The sequence below is a fragment of the Gobio gobio genome (genome assembly GCF_949357685.1).
Source record: "Gobio gobio genome assembly, chromosome: 11".
In the NCBI taxonomy this organism is placed as follows: Eukaryota; Metazoa; Chordata; class Actinopteri; order Cypriniformes; family Gobionidae; genus Gobio; species Gobio gobio.
The window spans coordinates 4,821,232-4,843,443 of NC_137104.1; positions in this window are offsets into that span (position 1 = coordinate 4,821,232).

Below are 22,212 nucleotides of genomic sequence, written 5' to 3' on the forward strand. Positions count from 1 at the left end.
TTGACGTCAAGCGGACCCATGATCGAAAAAAACTTTCCGAAACTTATGACTAACAGGAAGTACTAATTTTGGAAAAGAAATACTCCCATCAAACGTCCACCTTAGCTTTTGAAACTGTGTCCATGTTTAGCATGGGAATCCAAGTCTTTAACAGTGCAAAAAGATCAGTATGCATGAAACAGCATTTCACCCCCCCTTTAAACATAATGTTTACAGCTCATTCTGTTGAAAGTGAATGCAAAACACACAGGAGAAGATTACAGCAGACCCGCTGGGACGGCCGGAAGGGTTTAAAGGAGAAATGTGAAGCTTGTATTTTTATTAAAGCACACATTATTTCCATTTATGTTTTAGTAATTATATATATATATATATATATATATACACACACACACACACTCACACTCACACACACACACACACACACACACACACACACACTCACACTCACACACACACACACACACACACACACACACACACACACACACACACACACACACACACACACACACACACACACACACACACACACACACACACACACACACACACACACACACACACACACACACACACACACACACACACACACACACACACACACACACACACACACACACACACACACACACACACACACACACACACACACACACTCACACTCACACTCACACTCACACTCACACTCACACACACACATTCTATACCCACACACACATATACACATACAAGTGCTGAGCATGTTTTTCCTTTTTTTGAAGTCAATTTAAAATACATTTTTGATTTGTGGAGGCATAAAGTCATAAAATTAAGGAAAAAAGGCATCAATAAAAGAATGAAACTGTTGAATGGAAAACCTTATTTTATTGTATTATTATTTTTCATGAAAAAAAAAAAATATACAACATATAACAAAAAAAGTAATATTTTCACTTCTTTATAAACTAATATTTTACAAAGCATTATTTTGTTATTATATGTTGTATGTATATATATTTTTTCAGTTTCATTCTTTTATTGATGCCTTTTTTCCTTCATATTGTATGCCTCCACAAATTATTTTTAAAATGACTTCAAAAAAGGAAAAACATGAAGTTTATTTGTATATGTGTGTGTGTGTGTGTGTGTGTGTGTGTGTGTGTGTGTGTGTGTGTGTGTGTGTGTGTGTGTGTGTGTGTGTGTGTGTGTGTATGTATGTATATATATATATATACAGTATATACACACACACACACACATATATTCTGAAACACTCACACCAGTGGCACAAACAGTGGTCAGGATGTGAAAACCGCTTCAGCTCACTGAGTTACTGAAAGCAGTGCTGCCTCTTACCAAGAGGTCAATGAAGTGCAATTAATTGTCAGTGGGATTCAAGTTTATTCTCTAATCAGGAACATTCAGAAGAATCAAACACTGCCTGTAATGTGCTCGTTCAACACATGCTCATACAGGAAACCTTTAATGGAAGTCTATGGGATCCGATGTCCATGCAGTCAAAATGGCGGCTCTTAAGGACAATTCGCATAATATGAGGCCTAAAAATTCTGACACCATTACATCTCCTCTCCAGATCAGCCTGCGGGACGGACCTGAGGGCGCTCAGCCCGTCTCGCCTCAGAAAGCAAGGCTGTTTTGTTTGGCACGGGCTGCCCGAGTCTGAGAGAAACGAGTCCTTGTGTGAGCTCGAAACCGCTGGGTTTTACTCCTCCAGTCATTAGCAGAGAAAACCGGGCATTTCCTAATGACTTCACACTTTCCAACGCGTGGGTTAATCCATCTCTACTCAGGCTAGCTGTGATGGAAAGTGCATAGCCCCGAAAGAAGGAATAAATCTGCGCTATTCAGGAGTCAAAATGACCTCATGAGCTTCAGCGAGAGCTCGTTTGCCGTTGGTTAGATTACAAAATGGTGCACTGTTAATAGATGAGGCAATACACACGCATGATCATTTTGGGTTTGACTGGGCATGAGGTTAAATGCTCTCTCACAGGATGGAGTGTGTCTGTTCATTACACAAGAGGATGAACTCTGCAGCGCTCTTTGTTTTGCCTTGAATGAAGCGCCGCTTCCCCATTAGGTGCTGAATATGTAAATGGCCTTGATTCATATTTGAAAGCTGTAATCAAATAACCGGCAGTAACTCTCATACTCCAAGTGGATCGCCATTGCCTTGCAATTACATCCAAGCAGGACCTATTAACACTCGTGAGAGGAGAATGCTTGGAAATTGGATTATTTTGCATGGGCGAAATCTCATAGTTTTAAGTTACACCGTCTGAATGCTAACCGTTCGGGCTCTCACAAGTTTCATTCAACACAGCACAACTCTATTGATCAAGATAGGAAAAAATGAATCCGTTATGATGCTGTGCTCAAAGCAAATGCCACGAAGTCTCCTTAAAATTGCTGTTTTGTAAATTGTTGTTATTGATTTTTCCTCTGCTTTTTACATCTTAACTATATGTGGGAAAGTGGATGGGCCGCAAAAGATTTCTTTCTTCTTCGTCAAAGCTAGAATGTAAATAAAGACAGAAGCAACATTGGCATTCTGAGATGTGGTTTTCCTCTTGGATACATAATAAGTTAAAGATGAAGTTTGGCCTCAAGCTGCCTTTAGATCTGAGCACAATCAGTTTAGCTCGGGGCCTGTAATTCGAGGCCCGCTTTTCTCTCTCTCTCTCGCGCTTTTTCCCTGTTTTATGTCGTTTTATGGGAAAGCCACATTGGCATTGTTGTCGTGACTGCTTGCGCTGGTGGGTCGCAGTGAATGGGCAGAGATGGATGAAGTTAATGACAGTCTGTGAGTTTCCTCTGAAGAGGCCCCGGCCTCACTCCGTCTGAGTTACAAATGCCCTGCGAAACCGTTCATCAGCGTCAGCTCTCAAACATATACATTTGAAGATGAAAAGGAGCCATTTAGCTCAAAGGAGGAAAATATGTTTATCTGTAAATATAACAAACCCACTTTACGGCTCAAAGCAGCGTGACGGACCTTTGATGGATGGATGGATGAATCACTTTTTGATATTTTAAAACGAGGTATGAAACGATCTGATGGAGCTGGAAAAGTACATGCATATTAATGTACACTACCAGTCAAAAGTTTGGAAACATTTTTTGAAAGTTGTCTCTTAATCTCACCATGGCTGCATTTATTTGATCAAAAATACAGCAAAAACAGTATTATTGTGAAATATTTTTACAATTTAAAAGCACTTTTTTCTATTTGAATGTATTTTAAAATGCATGATCCTTCAGAATGATATGATGAATTGCTGCTTAACAAACATTTATGATTATTATCAGTGTTAATTTTTTTTTCTTTTCTGGATTTAATGAATAGAAAGTTCAAAATAACAGCATTTATCTGAAATATAAAGCTTTTGCAACATTACACATGTCTATACTCGATCAATTAATGTATTAATTTCTTTAAGTTCTTTCCCAAAAAAAAAAAAATTCTTACCGACCCAAAACTTTTGAACGGTAGTTTATAATGTTACAAAAGCTTTCTATTTCAGATAAATGCTGTTCTTTTGAACGTTCTATTCATTAAATGTTTTACACAACTGCATTCAACACTGATAATAATCATAAATGTTTTTTGAGCATCAAATCCTCATATGAGAATGATTTGTGAAGGATCATGTGACACTGAAGACTGGAGTAATGATGATAAATTCAGCTTTGATCACAGGAATAAATTACACTTTAAAACATATTCAAATAGAAAACAGTTATTTTACATTTTAATAATATTTCACAATATTACAGCTTTTTTCGTATTTTTTATAACATAAATGCAGCCTTGGTGAGCAGAAGAGACTTCTTTCAAAACCATTACAAAATCTGAATGTTTCCAAACTTTAGACTGGTAGTGTATATTAAAAATCAATAATACTCTACTTATCTTTCCACAGTTCCACCACAGAACAGTAAATATAACGTTTCATGCCCTCACTGTTTTTGCATCTGGGGAAAAAAAAAAAAAGTATATTTTATTAAATCCATCATATCATATATTATTTATCTATGACCTGAAAAGCAGCTTGTATTTTCTGGCCTACTTTAAAACTTCGTAGTGCAGCACTTTTAATGGCAAGTACTACTTGTGTTGCACTTTTTCTCAAGTTTCTTTTTGAATGAGTGTCTGCTAACCTTGCCGGAAAAAAAGACGGTTAGTGCTGGTTTGGCTGTGTACTCTGACCATGTTTACCAAGCTTGCGACAGTTGTTAAGCCTGTTCTGGAATCTCCTACAATAGGTGTAAATGCATCCCAGGTTAACAAAAAATATGTATATTGCAGCATCAGCTCTTTTTCAGTGTGTCTGAAACGGTTCGATAAAGGATTCAGTCTCTCTAACCCTCGCCTTGTGCTTCTTCACGACGTATGGCGTCCGTCATCATGTCGGAAAGGTGGAAGTACCGACCCAGTGCCGAAAAACTCCATCTCATGTTCTCCTCCAACTTTAACATCTGTCACGGTGGTTGCAGGAAGGCAGACACAGACGAAGATAATGAATCCAAATGAACAGGTTTAATGGGATTCCCAATACACAGACGATCAGGCAGCAACACACTAACAAAGACTGTGAACAGACAAGGAGTGACTGAAAAGGAAGAACTTATAGAGGAACACAAACAAGGTAACGAGCAAACACCGCTGAACAGAATGAACTTATAATGAAGGTAACCATGGTAACAAAGGAGTGGCGGGAAACTGAACAAAGGAGCACACGAACGAATCAGAATACAAACAGACACGAGACAACATCGTCGTTTTACTTGTATTTTTGTAAAGGGCGTTTGATTTAAAGGGTTAGTTCACCCAAAAATGAAAATTCTGTCATTAATTCCTCACCCTCATGTCGTTTGACACCCGTCAGACCTCCGTTCATCTTCAGAACACAAATGAAGATATTTTAGTGTAAATCTGATGGCTCTGAAAGGCCTCCATTGGCACAATGGCACTTTACACTCTCAAGACCCTTAAAAGACACTAAAGACGTCGTTACAAAGTCCATCTCACTACAGTGGTTCTACAATAACTTTATGGAGTGACAAGAATAGTTTTTGTGCGCAAAAAAACCCTAAATTACGACTTATATAGTGATGACGATTTCAAAACACGGCCTCATGAAGCTTCGAAGCGTTATGAATCCCTGAGTCGAATCAGCAGTTTGGATCGCCAAATTTCAGCAGTTTGGCGGTTTGACAGGCGATCCGAATCATGATTCGACTCACTGATTCATAACGCTTCGAAGCTTCATGATGCTGTTTTTTGAAATCGTCATCACTATAGAAGTCTTTATTTAGGGTTTTTTTGCACACAAAAACTATTCTCGTCACTCCATAAAGTTATTGTAGAACCACTGTAGTGAGATGGACTTTGTAACGACGTCTTTAGTGTCTTTTAAGGGTCTTGAGAGTGAACCGTGCCATTGTGCCAATGGAGGCCTTTCAGAGCCATCAGATTTACACTAAAATATCTTCATTTGTGTCTGAAGATGAACGGAGGTCTGACGGGTGTCAAACGACATGAGGGTGAGGAATTAATGACAGAATTTTCATTTTTGGGTGAACTAACCCTTTAATCTTTGCACGTTCGTTTTAACACTGGGTCGGTACTTCCACCCACGCCATGTGACCTTTTCAAAGTGATGACGTCAAACGTCATGAAAAAGAACAACACAGAAGTCGCGCATTTGTGGTTAAAAAGTATAGAAATTTTTATTTTTTTAGTAAATGTCTTATGGTTTGTGTAGATCAGACCCTATTCCTCATGTGGGATCGGTCAGAGCCTCTGAAGCCCTTCCTCTGAAACTGCATTGATTTGGACCTTCAGCCGTTGGTTCCCATTGAAGTCCATTATGTGGAGAAAAATGTGTTTTATCTAAAAACTTCTTTTCTTTTCCACTTAAGAAATACATGAACATCTTGGATGAGATGGGGGTGAGTAAATGATCAGGAAATGTTTATTTTGAAGTGAACTAATCCTTTAAAAAAAATGAAGCTTTTTTGAGTTCAGTGAACTTCAGCACTACATAGTTGTGACTTAAGATAAAATGATCAACCCCTTATTCCTCTTTCAACAAACTTAAACTAGTAGCAAACTTTCATATATGATTTGGCACAACTTCAACCACTGAAGTTGAATATACTCAAATGTTTTGGAGCCGGTTGCTTTATTAAAAAAAAAAAAATTAACTCAACTTTAACATTTTTACTGTGCAGTCTCAGCTACAAGTTTTTTGAGGGCGGGGCAAAGTAGACATTGTTCACCGGCAGCCAATGAAAAGCATAGGGCATTATGCAAATGAGTTACAAACCTACATAGGTTCAGCCATAGATATACATAATAAAGGCTAGATGTCTTACGGCGAGTCTCTGACGTCATCACCGGCGGCCATCTTGTCACAGGCAGGGCTCTGTGGTACCTGATGTAAGGTGATCTGAACACAAAATCTCGCTGAAATCTTGACGGATTTACAAATGGTTTGGTTTCTTACAAACATTATTAACGTGGCTATAATTATGGATGCTTGAACAAATTATTAATAATTTTTCATAAGTATGCAGTGTCATAACTACATCTCTGATGTTTATAACAAACCAAACAGTTTGAAAATCGATATAAAATTTTGCAAGTTATGGTTATTTAAAAAGTTCATGCACCATGAAAACAATGTTACGAGTGAGCGAGCTGACTGTGACAAGATGGCCGCCAGGTGCGGATGTCGACCTCCATTGGCCAGCAGCGCGGACGAGACATCTAGCCTTTATTATGGATATCTATGGGTTCAGCAGGAAGTGAGACTGGAATCACTGACGACGCATTTCAGGCAATTCAGAATCGCTTCTTTCTTTTAGGAGACAAAAACTAAATTTTTTCCTACACTTTGATCTTCGAAACTTTGCAGACCTTTTACATTCATAATCAGCTATATTACACACTACATGAATGGTATTATCTGGAAAAGCATAATTGGGGCAAAAGTAGGGAATTGACCTTTTGTAAGCGAGAGTTGAGAGTTGTATGTTGTTCTTAAGTGCCCAAGCAGGATAAAACCCAATCACAGTGTTATGACTAAAGGGTCATTTTAGCTTCCCATATTTGGTTTGTGCTTAATTTATCTCAACTCGTCTGGATTATTGTAATGGCCTCTATGGCCATTTTGTTCTTTTGAAAATGTATATTTTTCTCACAGTTTTGGCCTTCCGTCCACACTGAGACGGCGATCTAAGTCAACGAAAGCGTAGCTTTTTGAAAACGTTCTCCAAAGCAGATAAATTTGGAAGCGGCGTCTTTGCGTCGTAGTGTGGACTGTGAAGACGGAGGTATTTGAAAACGATGACGCGTGTTTAGTCATGTGACGCATATTGTACCAATAGATATGTATGCTTATACCGCTATTGTGCCAGAGTTATGTGCTATTCACTTTTACACAGTTGCTAAAATATGTTACTTTGCACACTTCATATCACAGTCCTGCAAGGATGACAGAAAATGTACTGGCATTTGCTGTCCTGTGGCAAACACGAGTGGAGTTGCGTTTTAGACCAGACATAATAACGGTTGACAGAGTGCGACCTGGACGCATCAGTGAATGCGGAGATATTTTGCTAAATAAAGTGATCCTGCCAGAAGAATTGTGTGATAACTTTATGATGTCAGAATCATCTCAGTGAGCGTTTATGAGGTTTTACACATGCGCAGTAAGTTGAATTTGGCGCTTACTTACGTTTCAGTGTGGATGAGAAACTTTTGGCAAACGTTGGTGTGGACGGGGAGCGTTTTGAAATTAAAACTCCCTTTTCAAATCTATCCGGATTAATGTGGACGTAGCCTATATTGGTCGTCAGGCCTCTCTCTCCAGATTGCAGATGCGGCTGAAAGCGGGAACATATTACCCCTGTTCTCGCCTCTCTTCACTTGTCCATTTCAGGATTCATTTTAAGATTTTGGTGTTTGCTTTTAAATCTGATAAATATCTTTCAGACCTGAATAAGCTGTATGCTCGGCTAAGAGCTCTTCGGTCTGCTGACCACTTGCTTTTAGTTGTCCCACGGGCAAAGTTGAAGAGCAGGGGTGACCGAGCATTTGGAGTGGCGGCCCCGAAGCTCTGGAATAGTTTGTCCCTCTATATTAGAGAGGCTCAAACACTTGCTGTTTTTTAAATCTATCCTAAAAACTTATTTTTATAGTCTGGCATTTGACACTATATGTGAGAGTTGCTTTTTTATTGTATTATTGTGTCTTACTGTTTTCCTTTGTGTTGTTGACTGTTTATATCATTGATATTTTACTTTTATGTGTGTACAGCACTTTGATAAACACTATAGATGCATTTTTATGATGGATAGATGCATTTTTATGATGGATAGATGCACTTTTATGATAGATGGATGCACTTTTATGATGTTAGATGCACTTTTATGAAGGATAGATGCACTTTTATGATGGATAGATGCACTTTTATGAAGGATAGATGCACTTTTATGATGTTAGATGCACTTTTATGATGGATAGATGCACTTTTATGGTGAATTGATGCACTTTTATGGTGGATTGATGCACTTTTATGATGGATGGATGCACTTTTATGATGGATAGGTGCACTTTTATGACAGATAGATGCACTTTTATGAAGGATAGATGCACTTTTATGATGGATAGATGCACTTTTATGATGGATGGGTGCACTTTTATGATGGATAGATGCACTTTTATGATGGATGGATGCACTTTTATGATGGACAGATGCACTTTTATGATGGATAGTGCACTTTTATGATGGATAGGTGCACTTTTATGATGGATAGATGCACTTTTATGATGGAGAGATTCACTTTTATGATGGATATATGCACTTTTATGAAGGATAGATGCACTTTTATGATGGATGGGTGCACTTTTATGATGGATAGATGCACTTTTATGATGGATGGATGCACTTTTATGATGGATAGATGCACTTTTATGATGGATAGTGCACTTTTATGATGGATAGATGCACTTTTATGATGGATGGGTGCACTTTTATGATGGATAGATGCACTTTTATGATGGATGGATGCACTTTTATGATGGACAGATGCACTTTTATGATGGATAGTGCACTTTTATGATGGATAGGTGCACTTTTATGATGGATAGATGCACTTTTATGATGGAGAGATTCACTTTTATGATGGATATATGCACTTTTATGAAGGATAGATGCACTTTTATGATGGATGGGTGCACTTTTATGATGGATAGATGCACTTTTATGATGGATGGATGCACTTTTATGATGGATAGATGCACTTTTATGATGGATAGTGCACTTTTATGATGGATAGATGCACTTTTATGATGGATAGGTGCACTTTTATGATGGAGAGATTCACTTTTATGATGGATAGATGCACTTTTATGATGGATAGGTGCACTTTTATGATGGAGAGGTGCACTTTTATGATGGAGAGATTCACTTTTATGATGGATAGATGCACTTTTATGATGGATTGATGCACTTTTATGATGGATTGATGCACTTTTATGATGGATGGATGCACTTTAATGATGGATGGATGCACTTTTATGATGGATAGATGCACTTTTATGATGGATAGGTGCACTTTTATGATGGAGAGATTCACTTTTATGATGGATAGGTGCACTTTTATGATGGATAGATGCACTTTTATGATGGATAGGTGCACTTTTATGATGGATAGATGCACTTTTATGATGGATAGATGCACTTTTATGATGGATAGGTGCACTTTTATGATGGATAGATGCACTTTTATGATGGATAGGTGCACTTTTATGGTGGATTGATGCACTTTTATGATGGATTGATGCACTTTTATGATGAATTGATGCACTTTTATGATGAATTGATGCACTTTTATGATGGATGGATGCACTTTAATGATGGATGGATGCACTTTTATGATGGATGGATGCACTTTTATGATGGATAGGTGCACTTTTATGGTGGATTGATGCACTTTTATGATGGATTGATGCACTTTTATGATGGATGGATGCACTTTTATGGTGGATTGATGCACTTTTATGATGAATGGATGCACTTTTATGATGGATAGATGCAATGGAGAGATGCACTTTTATGATGGATAGATGCACTTTTATGATGGATAGGTGCACTTTTATGATGGGGAGATGCACTTTTATGATGGATAGATGCACTTTTGATGGATGGATGCACTTTTATGATGGATAGATGCACTTTTATGATGGATAGATGCACTTTTATGATGGATAGGTGCACTTTTATGATGGATAGATGCACTTTTATGATGGATAGATGCACTTTTATGATGGATGGATGCACTTTTATGGTGGATTGATGCACTTTTATGATGGAGAGATGCACTTCTATGATGGATAGATGCACTTTTATGATGGATAGATGCACTTTTATGGACTTCAAAAACAGAACAACAATCACTGCCATTATAAAGCTTGGAAAGGCCAGGACTTTTTAAATATAACTTATTAAATATATAGTTATTAAATATAACCATATAAGAATGTCATACACACCTATAGGATGACTTGAGGGAGAGTAAATCATGGGCTAATTTTCATTTTTCGTTGAACTAACCCTTTAAGTGCCCAAGCAGGATAAAACTCAATCACGGTGTTGTGACTTAAGGGTCATTTTGGCTTCCCAAGAAGCTTTTAGCATTTGAGATCCAAGGTAGGGAAAAAATGACCGGTGCAAGCATTATGCGAGCGGAAATGATCCCCAATGCTGTCAAAATCTATACAGATGATATATAAATACACCACTCTCAACGACTTGAGGAAACAGTCTTTCCATCTCAGACTGATGTCTGGCACATAAAATAGCCTGATTATGTTAGCACATCAAAATGTATAAATGAAATCATCAGAGCTCCTCAAGTCTCTCTTGTCTCAGATACTTTATTCACTGTTATGTTTTCAGTGTGATATGCTGATGTATATATTCATAAAGGGAATGCGCTGCGAAGCATGGCTGCGGGGGAAAATCCTCTTACATTTCTGATTATCTTTTGAGCATGAGATACAAGGTTGTCTTAATCCAGGTTTATGAGTCAGATTGCTTACTCATGACAGGTTAGCGTTCGCTATGTTGATTCATTACCCATTCGAACACGACCCTGGGATTTGGAATGAATCATAAACTGATGGTAGATCAATATCTTGTTTGCTATTGATTCATTCATTTATTTGAGTCCACAGTCATTCAAGTTCAGAGTGTTTAGCTCGGGCTATTGATCCCCTGCTAGTTGAACTGATAAAAGATGGCGTGAACCTGATTTGGATAGGAATGACTTCAAGCACGGCATGTTTTAACCGATGGACGTTATGCTATGACAGTTTGTCCTGGTTGCATAATAGAGAAGCACATTATGTACAGGGAGTGCATTACTCATTACATTAGGTCTTGGATTGATGTGTTTTTTTATTTTGGCCTGTCAAAGTTAACACAAGCCCTTAAAATGGCATGAATATATAAAAGAATATATAAAAATATATATTTTTTTTATATAAAAATATATAAATATATAGTTTTAAATGTAAAATATTCACATTTTCATCAAGTTTGATATTACTTCTTCATTCTTCTTTCTAAAGACTGATCATGAGATTAATTGTGCTTTTAATAGTTAGAAAAAAGTTAAGTTAGTTTTGTGAATAATAATATAGTAATAACACCAACTTTAACAATTTAATTTAGTAGAATGACAACATAAAAGCTTGTTATTTTTGTATTATGGAAACAATTATTTAATTTTGTTGTCTAATATTAATCTTAAAAAATAAATAAATAAATATATATATATATATATATATATATATATATATATATATATATATATATATATATATATATATATATATATATATATATATATATGCTCACCAAAGGCTAGATTTATTTGATCAAAATTATAGTAAAACTAATATGAGATGTTATTACAATTAATTTTTTATTTATTTTATTTTAAATATATTGTAAGATGTAATGTATTCCTCATTACTTCAGTGTCACATGATCCTTCAGAAATCATTCTTATATGCTGATTTGCTGCTCAAGAAACACTTATGATTATTAATATTGAAAACAGTTGTGCTGCTTCATATTTTTGGGAAACCGTGATGCCATTTTTCAGGATTTTTGGATGAATATATATTTAAAAAAAAAAAAAATCTTTTGTAACATTTCTTTGTGAAATTACATTTTTGATCAATTTCTGCATCCAAACTTTTTAACATCAGCATATAGGAATGCCTTTATATTTTAGGATGGTCTCTTGCAATGGGATGGTCACATGTGAGGGGTCCTGGGCACCAAAACGTTTGGAAACCTCTGTTCCAGTCATACTGTGCATCAGAAAGCAATGCATCGGACAAGTTCTTGAGCTGATGTAATGCAGCTGTACACTTTACTTCTAACTGCGGTGTAAATGCAGGTGAATCCCTCTCCCTGTGTGTGTGTGTGTGTGTGTGTGTGTGTGTGTGTGTGTGTGTGTGTGTGTGTGTGTGTGTGTGTGTGTGTGTGTGTGTGTGTGTGTGTGTGTGTGTGTGTGTGTGTGTGTGTGTGTGTGTGTGTGTGTGTGTGTGTGTGTGAGACAGGAGGAAGGCTCAAGATGCATTGCTGTGTGTTTGATAAATGTTAAAGGAGTTGAAAATTTGCCGCTTCATCTGCTCTGGATTATTTTGCAATCAACAAGCATATTTTCCTCAGTGAAACGCTGTCATGGGCTTTTTCTGCAAGCCATCCCTCCGTGAAAGCATCCCTGGGGCGGCCCGTGCTCCGCCGGTATGTGCAGTTCATTACTCTTACATGGTGACCAGACCTGAGCGCTCATTCTTCACACGCTGAATGTAGATCAGAGCGATTCATAATCCATCTCACTGGAGGCTGATTTGCTAAACAAGCCCACTGTGAAAAATGATCGGGATTTTAACGGTAAAAGACTGTAAAAATGCTACTGTGAAGAACAGTAAACTGGTTAACAGAAAGTTTCCGTTCTATATTCGGTGAATAACTGTAATAGATCTACCCTTATACATTTAATGTAATTTTACAGTAAAATACCACAGTTTTTGGAAGTGAAAAAGAACAAGTCTTTTTGTAAATTACAGTGAAAAAACGTAAATCGGCATTCCCAGAATTCCCTGTGTGACAATTAATATTTGATGTATTTTTTTTCTAATCAGTTATGTACATTAGGGGTTTATGTCACATCTAATGATGTTAAATTAATGTTTATTGCATTTTTTTTATTTCATGTGTGTGACCATGATGGTGTTTAGCGTTTGTGTGAATGACACATTATATATATTAGTATTGTCCTCCTCAAAGCTTTGATTCATCATGTAACTCTCATCTCCACTGTCATTGGTGGTTGTCAGTATATATCAAGGGTACATATATTAGTATTTCAATAGGTTGGTAATTTATTTACTGTAAATTTATCTTAAATCTGTAAAACCTAAATTTATTACCGTTTTTTTACAGTAAGTTGCCACATCTGTAAAACCTAAAATGTTGCTACTGTATTTTTTACGGTAATTTGCCACATCTGTTAAACCTAAAATTTTGCTTCTGTATTTTTTACGGTAAGTTTCCACAACTGTAAAGACTAAAATGTTGCTACTGTATGTTTTACGGTAAGTTGCCACATCTGTAAAATCGAAAATGTTGCTACTGTATTTTTTACGGTAAGTTTCCACATCTGTAAAACCTAAAATGTTGCTACTGTATTTTTTACGGTAAGTTGCAACATCTGTAAAACCTAAAATGTTGCTACTGTATTTTCTACGGTAAGTTGCCATATCTGTAAAACCTAATATGTTGCTACTGTATGTTTTAGGGTAAGTTGCCACATCTGTAAAACCTAAAATGTTGCTACTGTATGTTTTACGGTAAGTTGCCACATCTGTAAAACCTAAAATGTTGCCACTGTATGTTTTACGGTAAGTTGCCACATCTGTAAAACCTAAAATGTTGCTACTGTATTTTTTACGGTAAGTTGCCACATCTGTAAAACCTAAAATGTTGCCACTGTATTTTTTACGATAAGTTGCCACATCTGTTAAACCTAAAATGTTGCTACTGTATTTTTTACGGTAAGTTTCCACATCTGTAAAACCTAAAATGTTGCAACTATATGTTTTACAGTAATTTGCCACATCTGTAAAACCTAAAATGTTGCTACTGTATATTTTACAGTAATTTGCCACATCTGTACCTCAAATGTTGCTACTGTATTTTTTACGGTAAGTTGCCACATCTGTAATACCTAAAATTTTGCTACTGTATGTTTTACGGTAAGTTGCCACATCTGTAAAACCTAATATGTTGCTACTGTATGTTTTACGGTAAGTTGCCACATCTGTAAAACCTAAAATTTTGCTACTGTATTTTTTACGGTAAGTTGCCACATCTGTAAAACCTAAAATGTTGCCACTGTATTTTTTACAATAATTTGCCACATCTGTTAAACCTAAAATGTTGCTACTGTATTTTTTACAGTAAGTTTCCACATCTGTAAAACCTAAAATGTTGCTACTGTATGTTTTACAGTAATTTGCCACATCTGTAAAACCTAAAATGTTGCTACTGTATTTTTTACGGTAAGTTGCCACATCTGTAATACCTAAAATGTTGCTACTGTATTTTTTACGGTAAGTTGCCACATCTGTAAAACCTAAAATGTTGTTACTGTATGTTTTATGGTAAGTTGCCACATCTGCCGTTTTTTTACCGTAAATTTTACAGGGATTTTTTTTTTTACAGTGTTGCTAATCAAGGACGTGCGAGGATAAAAAAATATCCACATGGATATACTATACTTACAAACTTCTTAACCTGTTTAAATGTGCACTGTATAACTTTTTTGTGTTAAAAAATAACACAATTTAAATAATAGATCAATTCACCATCAGTCCTTCTTCCAAAATGTGTTTTTGTCTTACCCTGATTCCCTACGGTAAGCACATTATAAGTGTTTATATTTTGTGTGAAATCCGTGCGTGTTTCGTCATATCCGTCATATCCGAGAAATCGAGTCCCCCGAGGAATCACGTCTCCTCAAAAAAATAACTCATTGGACAAACTCAATTTAATTGAGGGCAGGTTTTCCATTCAATAAATATGTGTAGCCCCAACTCATAAAAAAAACTAATTCATGCAATGAAATGTAATTGAGTTAGTCCAACTCAATTTTATCAAATACAGTTTAAATGATATTTATATACTTATAACATGACTTTTTTATACTTGTCAAACTTAAATTAAAACATTTAATAGGAAAATCAGTTATAAGCAGTTTCATTCATCATCATACACAATGTATATAATGTAAATATAATACTGACATTAGCATAGATCACTGAGTGCCCAAGCACAGGCGCCACTCTTCAGCACAATGGTAACCACTAAATTAAAATACATTACATAAACTCCTCTAAATACTGAACATTAAACACTAACATTAACTAACAACATCTTTCCCTTTTTAAAATAACACTTTGATCCCTAAATGTACTCTCCTAATGGAGAGCATGCTGGGAACTACAGACCCACTGCACAGTTAGTTAGATCAACACAAATATTTCATGTAGTTTTAACACAACTTAATTAAGTAAACTTCAGTTTTAAATATATTAGGTTGATTGAACACAATTAAATTAAGTTGTGACAAAATTAGATATGCTTAAAGGGTTAGTTCACCCAAAAATGAAAATTCTGTCATTAATTACTCACCCTTATGTCGTTCGAGACCCGTAAGACCTCCGTTCATATTCGGAACACAAATGAAGATATTTTAGTGTAAAGCTGATGCTGAGAAAGGCTTCAGATAGGCCTCCATTGGCATTCAGTACATTTACACTCACAAGACCGATAAAAGGCACTTAAAATGTCATTACAAAGTCCATCTCACCACAGTGACTCTACAATAATCTTACGATGCGACGACAATAGTTTTTGTGCGCAAAAAAATATCAAAATAACACCTTTATCCAACTTGTTATTGCCTTCCGCGCGTGCCTCCACGACGCATGCGCGAGAATATGACGTAGCGCCGGGGCTCGGGATTCCATGAAATGCACACTTTAACCCCATTTTGAGAACTACGCCGAGACCTAAAGCACGATCAATGTAGAATCCAACAGCTGAGATACGCGCGTCTTCCTCTGATTGTAAACAAATCTCTTCTGGGTCATGTGTCCGAACGCCGGATCTGCGTCATATTCTCGCGCATGCGTCGTGGAGGCACACACGGAAGACAAGAACAAGTTGGAAAAAGGTGTTATTTTGATTTTTTTTGCGCACAAAAACTATTGTCGTCGCATCGTAAGATTATTGTAGAGTCACTGTGGTGAGATGGACTTTGTAACGATGTTTTGAGTGCCTTTTATCCGTCTTGGGAGTATAAGTGTACTGAATGCCAATGGAGGCCTTTCTCAGCATCAGCTTTCAACAAAAATATCTTCATTTGTGTTCCGAATATGAACGGAGGTCTTACGGGTCTCGAACGACATAAGGGTGAGTAATTAATGACAGAATTTTCATTTTTGGGTGAACTAACCCTTTAAGTAAAGTGAACAGAATTTGAATGGGTCATATCTACCCACATGAAAAAATACTATAGTATATTATAGTAAAATTACTCTAGTAAATACTATAGTGTTTTTGAACCATACTATAGTAGAGATACTACAGTAAACTGTAGTATATTGTAGTATATTATAGTTTTTACTGCACTTTGTTAATTTACTGTATATTTACTATAGTACGGTTCAAAAACACTATAGTATTTACTAGAGTAATTTTACTATATAGTATTTTTTCATGTGGGTATGAAGGGCCTGAATAATTGTTTTGAGAGTAGTGAACAGTTGATTTGTACTGTATTTCGTTGAGTATATATTGTGGCTTGGGCTCTTTCTTCGCAAGATGAGCGAGCGTAAATAGTGCGTGCCGTTCGAGCGACTCCCACAACAACAGAAAATGAATAAAACAATTTCATTCCGGGAGCTTTTATAACTTTATCATCTCCCAGGCCCGGACAAACTGCCGGACTGTAATTATTACAACAGCGACACTGTGTCGAGAACAGCATTCGGTCACCGAACGGCTACCACTGGCTCTGCTGTGACCGAGCAAACGTTGTAGTGGTCAGCTCTGTCGCCCTAGGCTGGAAAGTTGTGGGTTCCCGATGCGCGCCAAGTTTGAGTCAGCCCGCTCCTAAATCTAAAAAAAGAGGACTTGACGGTCAGACAGGCTGACCACAGAGACATCAGTCGGCCCAGGGTTCCCCTGCCTTCTCATGAAGCCTGTGGCCTGCCAGCCCATAACAATGCAGGTTCAAACGGGCCAGCGAGAAGCGTGCTGTGAAAGACATTAGCTGGGAATAGCTTCGTCCGAAGTCGGCGTTTATGGGAACAAATATCGGCCTTTTTTTCTCATTGTTGTTGTTGTTTCTCGCTCTCCTTTCATCCCCACCTCCCTCTGTTCTTTCACATTTTAATACCCGACTTTGAACAGCCCTTGTTTGATGAGGTTTTGCCATCTCCTCCCTGTGTTCTCTTTAATTGGCCGCGTTCAGTTTTCCAGCAGGGTCCCGAAAGATGAACGGCATTTGCGAGAAGGGCAGACGTGACTAGCGGCTAGGATCTGCGTGCCTGAGAGTATTGCCTTACTGTGACCACAGCTCTTAAAAACAGAAAATCCATCTCCACTGTTTTGAAGGGAGGGGAAGAGCCATAGCAGAGATAAGTCAGCAGGGTTTGTCAGATGCGGCGCTTCCTCAGAGCGATTGGCCTGTCGGCCAGCGGACGGTTCTGGCAGCGTCGCCTCAGAAAACGCCCATAGATCAGAAGAGATGCGTCTCAGAATGCGCTGGAAGTCTCTGAGCTCCGGCGAGATATTCATCAAGATAACTTCCATTAAGAAACGTGTCATTTTTTTCAGTTTCGCTCCCTATCCTCGCGCCACTTCTGCTGAATGCGGGAGAATCGGGACGCATTACCACATGAAATCCTGAATTTATGATTCATTCTGGATGTGTGGCGGAGTGTTTTTCGAAACAATCAGGTTCTCCCGCCTCAAATCAATTATGCTTTGACCGAGTAACTAGCGGGACTAGCAACGACAATCCTCTGCTTCATGGGCGTAATTCACTTTGGCAGGTCTGCATATTTGGCTTGGCCGCGTGCCGGCCCGCTACAGCTGTGCAGGAGACATTTCCGCTCTTTCCCCTCGTCTTCTTCTTCTCTGGGAGATTACATTGTCTTCTTGATGTCTGCCAGCCAGCAGAGCTGTGGCGCGCGGGTCAATGACGTGACGCTCGTCTGCTCATAAAAGTGCATTAAAAATGCGATGTATAAATACAATGACTTGAATACACTTCTTCCGGGATCAGCATGGTTTATTTTTTAAAGTAATTTTAAAATAAGTTGTTTGGAGGCATAAGGTCATAAAATGAAGGAAAAAGGAATCATTAAAAGAATAAAGCTGTTGAAAAGAAAGCATTATTATATAGTTTGGCATAACCTTTTATTATTATTAAAATATATAGGCCTATGTATATTTAATAAAATAACATTTCATGAAAATGTTTTAAATTGTCAATGCTTTATAAACTAATATCATACAAAGAAGTTATATTTTTATTAAGTTTTTTTTTTTTAAATAAATAATAAAACAATATATTACCATATATTACATCAAAAACCCCATGTATTCACAGTTTAAGGAAAATATGTTATTCAAAAAGGAAATAATAATTATTCATATTAAACAAAAAATTATGTTTTAAAACATCAAGGTCAAGGTGTAAGGAAAAAAATAATTACTTATACTAAACGAGGTGGAGAGGTGGTGGTCCAGTGGGTTAAACCACTGAACTGATATGCAGAAGGTTGCTGGTTCGATTCCCAGCGGTCACCACCAGTGTGTCCTTGAGCAAGGCACTTTACTCCATGTTGCTCCAGGGGGATTGTCCCTGTAATAAGTGCACTGTAAGTCGCTTTGGATAAAAGCGTCTGCCAAATGCATAAATGTAAATGTAAATGTAAATGTAAACAAAAAATTATGTTTTAAAACATCAAGGTCAAGGTGTAAGGAAAAAAAGAATTACTTATACTAAACAAACATTTTTTTTGTAAAAGCAAACAATATTTTCACTGCTTCTTATGCCTGGTTCAGACTACACGATTTTTTTGGTCTGTTACGATAGTCACTGTGTCAGATTACCAGCAGATTACGCGATTTTGACTCCTAAAATCTTGTCGTGTCCTGGACAAGAAACATGTCAGGCTACACGTTGCTTCGCGACCAATCATCGCTTGTTGTCTTTAACGACGCGCGTGATGTCATCGAGAAGGCGAAACTAGCGACTGACTTCCGGAAACAAACAAGAGCGTAAACAATGTCTGAAGCGGCGTGTTTTGTACTGGCTGTCTTGTGTTTAGAAAAGCGCAAAAAAAGAAAGAAAACCCGACCATGGACACGTTCCTGGCTTGCTCAAAGAGGGCAGTATGGGTTGTCAATCCTCCAAGGAGAACTTGAGGTAAAATATCGTTCTTTTTATATTAAATATTTTGTTATTAGCCAGTTATTACACACACACACACACACACACACACACACACACACACAGTAACTCACTCGCCATGTTTGAAAGCTGTGTACGAAAAGCGTCTGTGCTCCGATTGGTCAGCGTCACCCATGTGACGGAACCCGTCGTGGGGACCTAAAAAAAAAATTCAACATGCTAGTCTTTCTGCTGTGACGTCGTGAACTATCGCAGACGCGGATTCGGTTGTCGTATACTATGACACACTATACGAGATGATACGATCAATTCTTGCGTCCCGACGTCCATTGTCGTTTACGAATCCCTACGACACCATACGTCAAACGGATCGTGCCAAATTCGGGCTAAAATCGTGTAGTCTGAACCAGGCATTAATATTTGACCTGCTGCTAATTAATATTTAAATATTTGTATATATATATATATATATATATATATATATATATATATATATATATATATATATATATATATATATATATACATATATAAATAGAATAGAATATGTATGGGGGGCCAAACAGGAAATAATTCAATGTAAATCCGAATATCCACTTTAAAAATGCTGGGTTAAAAACAACCCAAGTTGGGTTGAAAATGGACAAACCCAGCAATTGGGTTGTTTTAAGCAAACATTTAACCCAACCGCTGGGTTAAAACAACCCATTCACTGGGTTAAAACAACCCAATTGCTTGGTTTGTCCATTTTCAACCCAACTTGGGTTGTTTTTAACCCAGCATTTTTTAAGAGTGTATAGTTATATATTCAGTTCCATTTAATTCAATTCAATTCAATTCAAATTTATTTGTATAGCGCTTTTCACAATACACATTGTTTCAAAGCAGCTTCACAGAAAGTGCATTTCATAAATGTACATTGAAAAATGTTAGAAAAGAGAATGTTAAAGAAAAAATGTTAGGATAAGTTAATCAATCATGTATTAATTTAGGCCATAACAACGCTGGCGTTGAGTCGTCTCTTCACAGGTGTCGAATCGTCTCATCACAGGTGTCGGGGCATCTGAAGTCTCCATCAGAGGCTGGATACAAACTGGAGCTGACGAACTAGTTACCTCGGGACTAGTGTCCCGAGATAACAACAGAAAAGCAGATGGGAAATAATTAGCATAGCTGCTGTTCAGAATATTAATGCTGTTGGTGCGATTTAACTGTAGTATAAAACTTAATTATAATGTGAATGCTTGGCTAAAGAGATGCGTCTTTAATCTAGTTTTAAACTGGGACAGCGTGTCTGAACCTCGAACAATATCCGGAAGACTATTCCAGAGTTTAGGAGCTAAATGTGAAAAAGCCCTCCCTCCTTTAGTGGACTTAGATATCCTAGGAATGACCAGAAGCCTCGAGTTTAGTGATCTTAAAGAGCGCGATGGATTGTAGGGCGATAAAAGATCAGTTAAATACACTGGAGCTAACCCATTTAGGGCTTTATAGGTCAGTAGCAATACTTTGTAATTGATACGGAACTTAATAGGTAACCAGTGTAGGGATGATAAAATTGGTGTTATATGATCATATTTTCTTGACCTAGTAAGCACTCTAGCAGCTGCGTTTTGGACTAACTGCAGTTTGTTTATCGATGATGCAGGACAACCAGCTAATAAAGCATTACAGTAATCTAGTCTCGAGGTCATGAATGCATGAACTAACTTTTCTGCATCAGAAATAGATAGCATGTTACGTAGCTTGGCAATGTTTCTAAGGTGGAAAAATGCCGTTTTTGTAACATATGAAATATGACTTTCGAAAGATAAGTTGCGGTCTAATATAACACCCAGGTCTCTTACTGTAGTGGATAAAGCGACAGGACATCCTTCCAAGTTAAAGTATATCGAGATACATTTACAGTATATCGAAATGTTTCAAACCCTATTTTTTCCTTTTCTTTCTTCTTGACACTGTTATATGTCCCTGCCCCACATGTTCCTGCTGTATATTCTGTACTCATCAGTGTGCAGCATTATATAACACCGATGATGATGATGATGATGATGGCCATTCTCACTCCTCAAACGTGGCCTGTGATTGATACTGGATACCATCCATTTCTAGCTCAGTCACTGGCACTCTCGGCGAAGATGATATTTCTTTCAATCGCCCTGCCCGGAAAATGAGGCCATGTTTCCTTTCTTTCCTATTACCTTTCGAGACGCAGAGCGAGCGGTGGAAGCAAAAAGAGGGCTAAAGCGATGGCCAAACCGCCCGCAAGAGCGATAGAGAAGCGGGCGAAGGCAGAGTGAGACATCAGATAATTCTCCAGCTCCTGACAGGACATGAAGTACCGGAGCTAATTGCAGGGATCAAAGAACAAAGGAATTCACTCAGACATGATTTAATGGAGGCAAGCCAAGAAAACCTGTTTCAATTACAGCAATGAGGGATATTCAAGCGGCCAGCCGAAGAGTCGGAAACTGCCTCTGGGGAAATCTCTGGCCATTGAGAGGAGAGAGAACGCGGAGAGCGCTGACTGGTAGGCTCGTGCACCAATCAATCACATGGGCGGTGGGCTTCAGCCAATAACAGGTGACATAAAAAGTAGATTGGGGTTAGGAGGAAGAAGTAAATCAC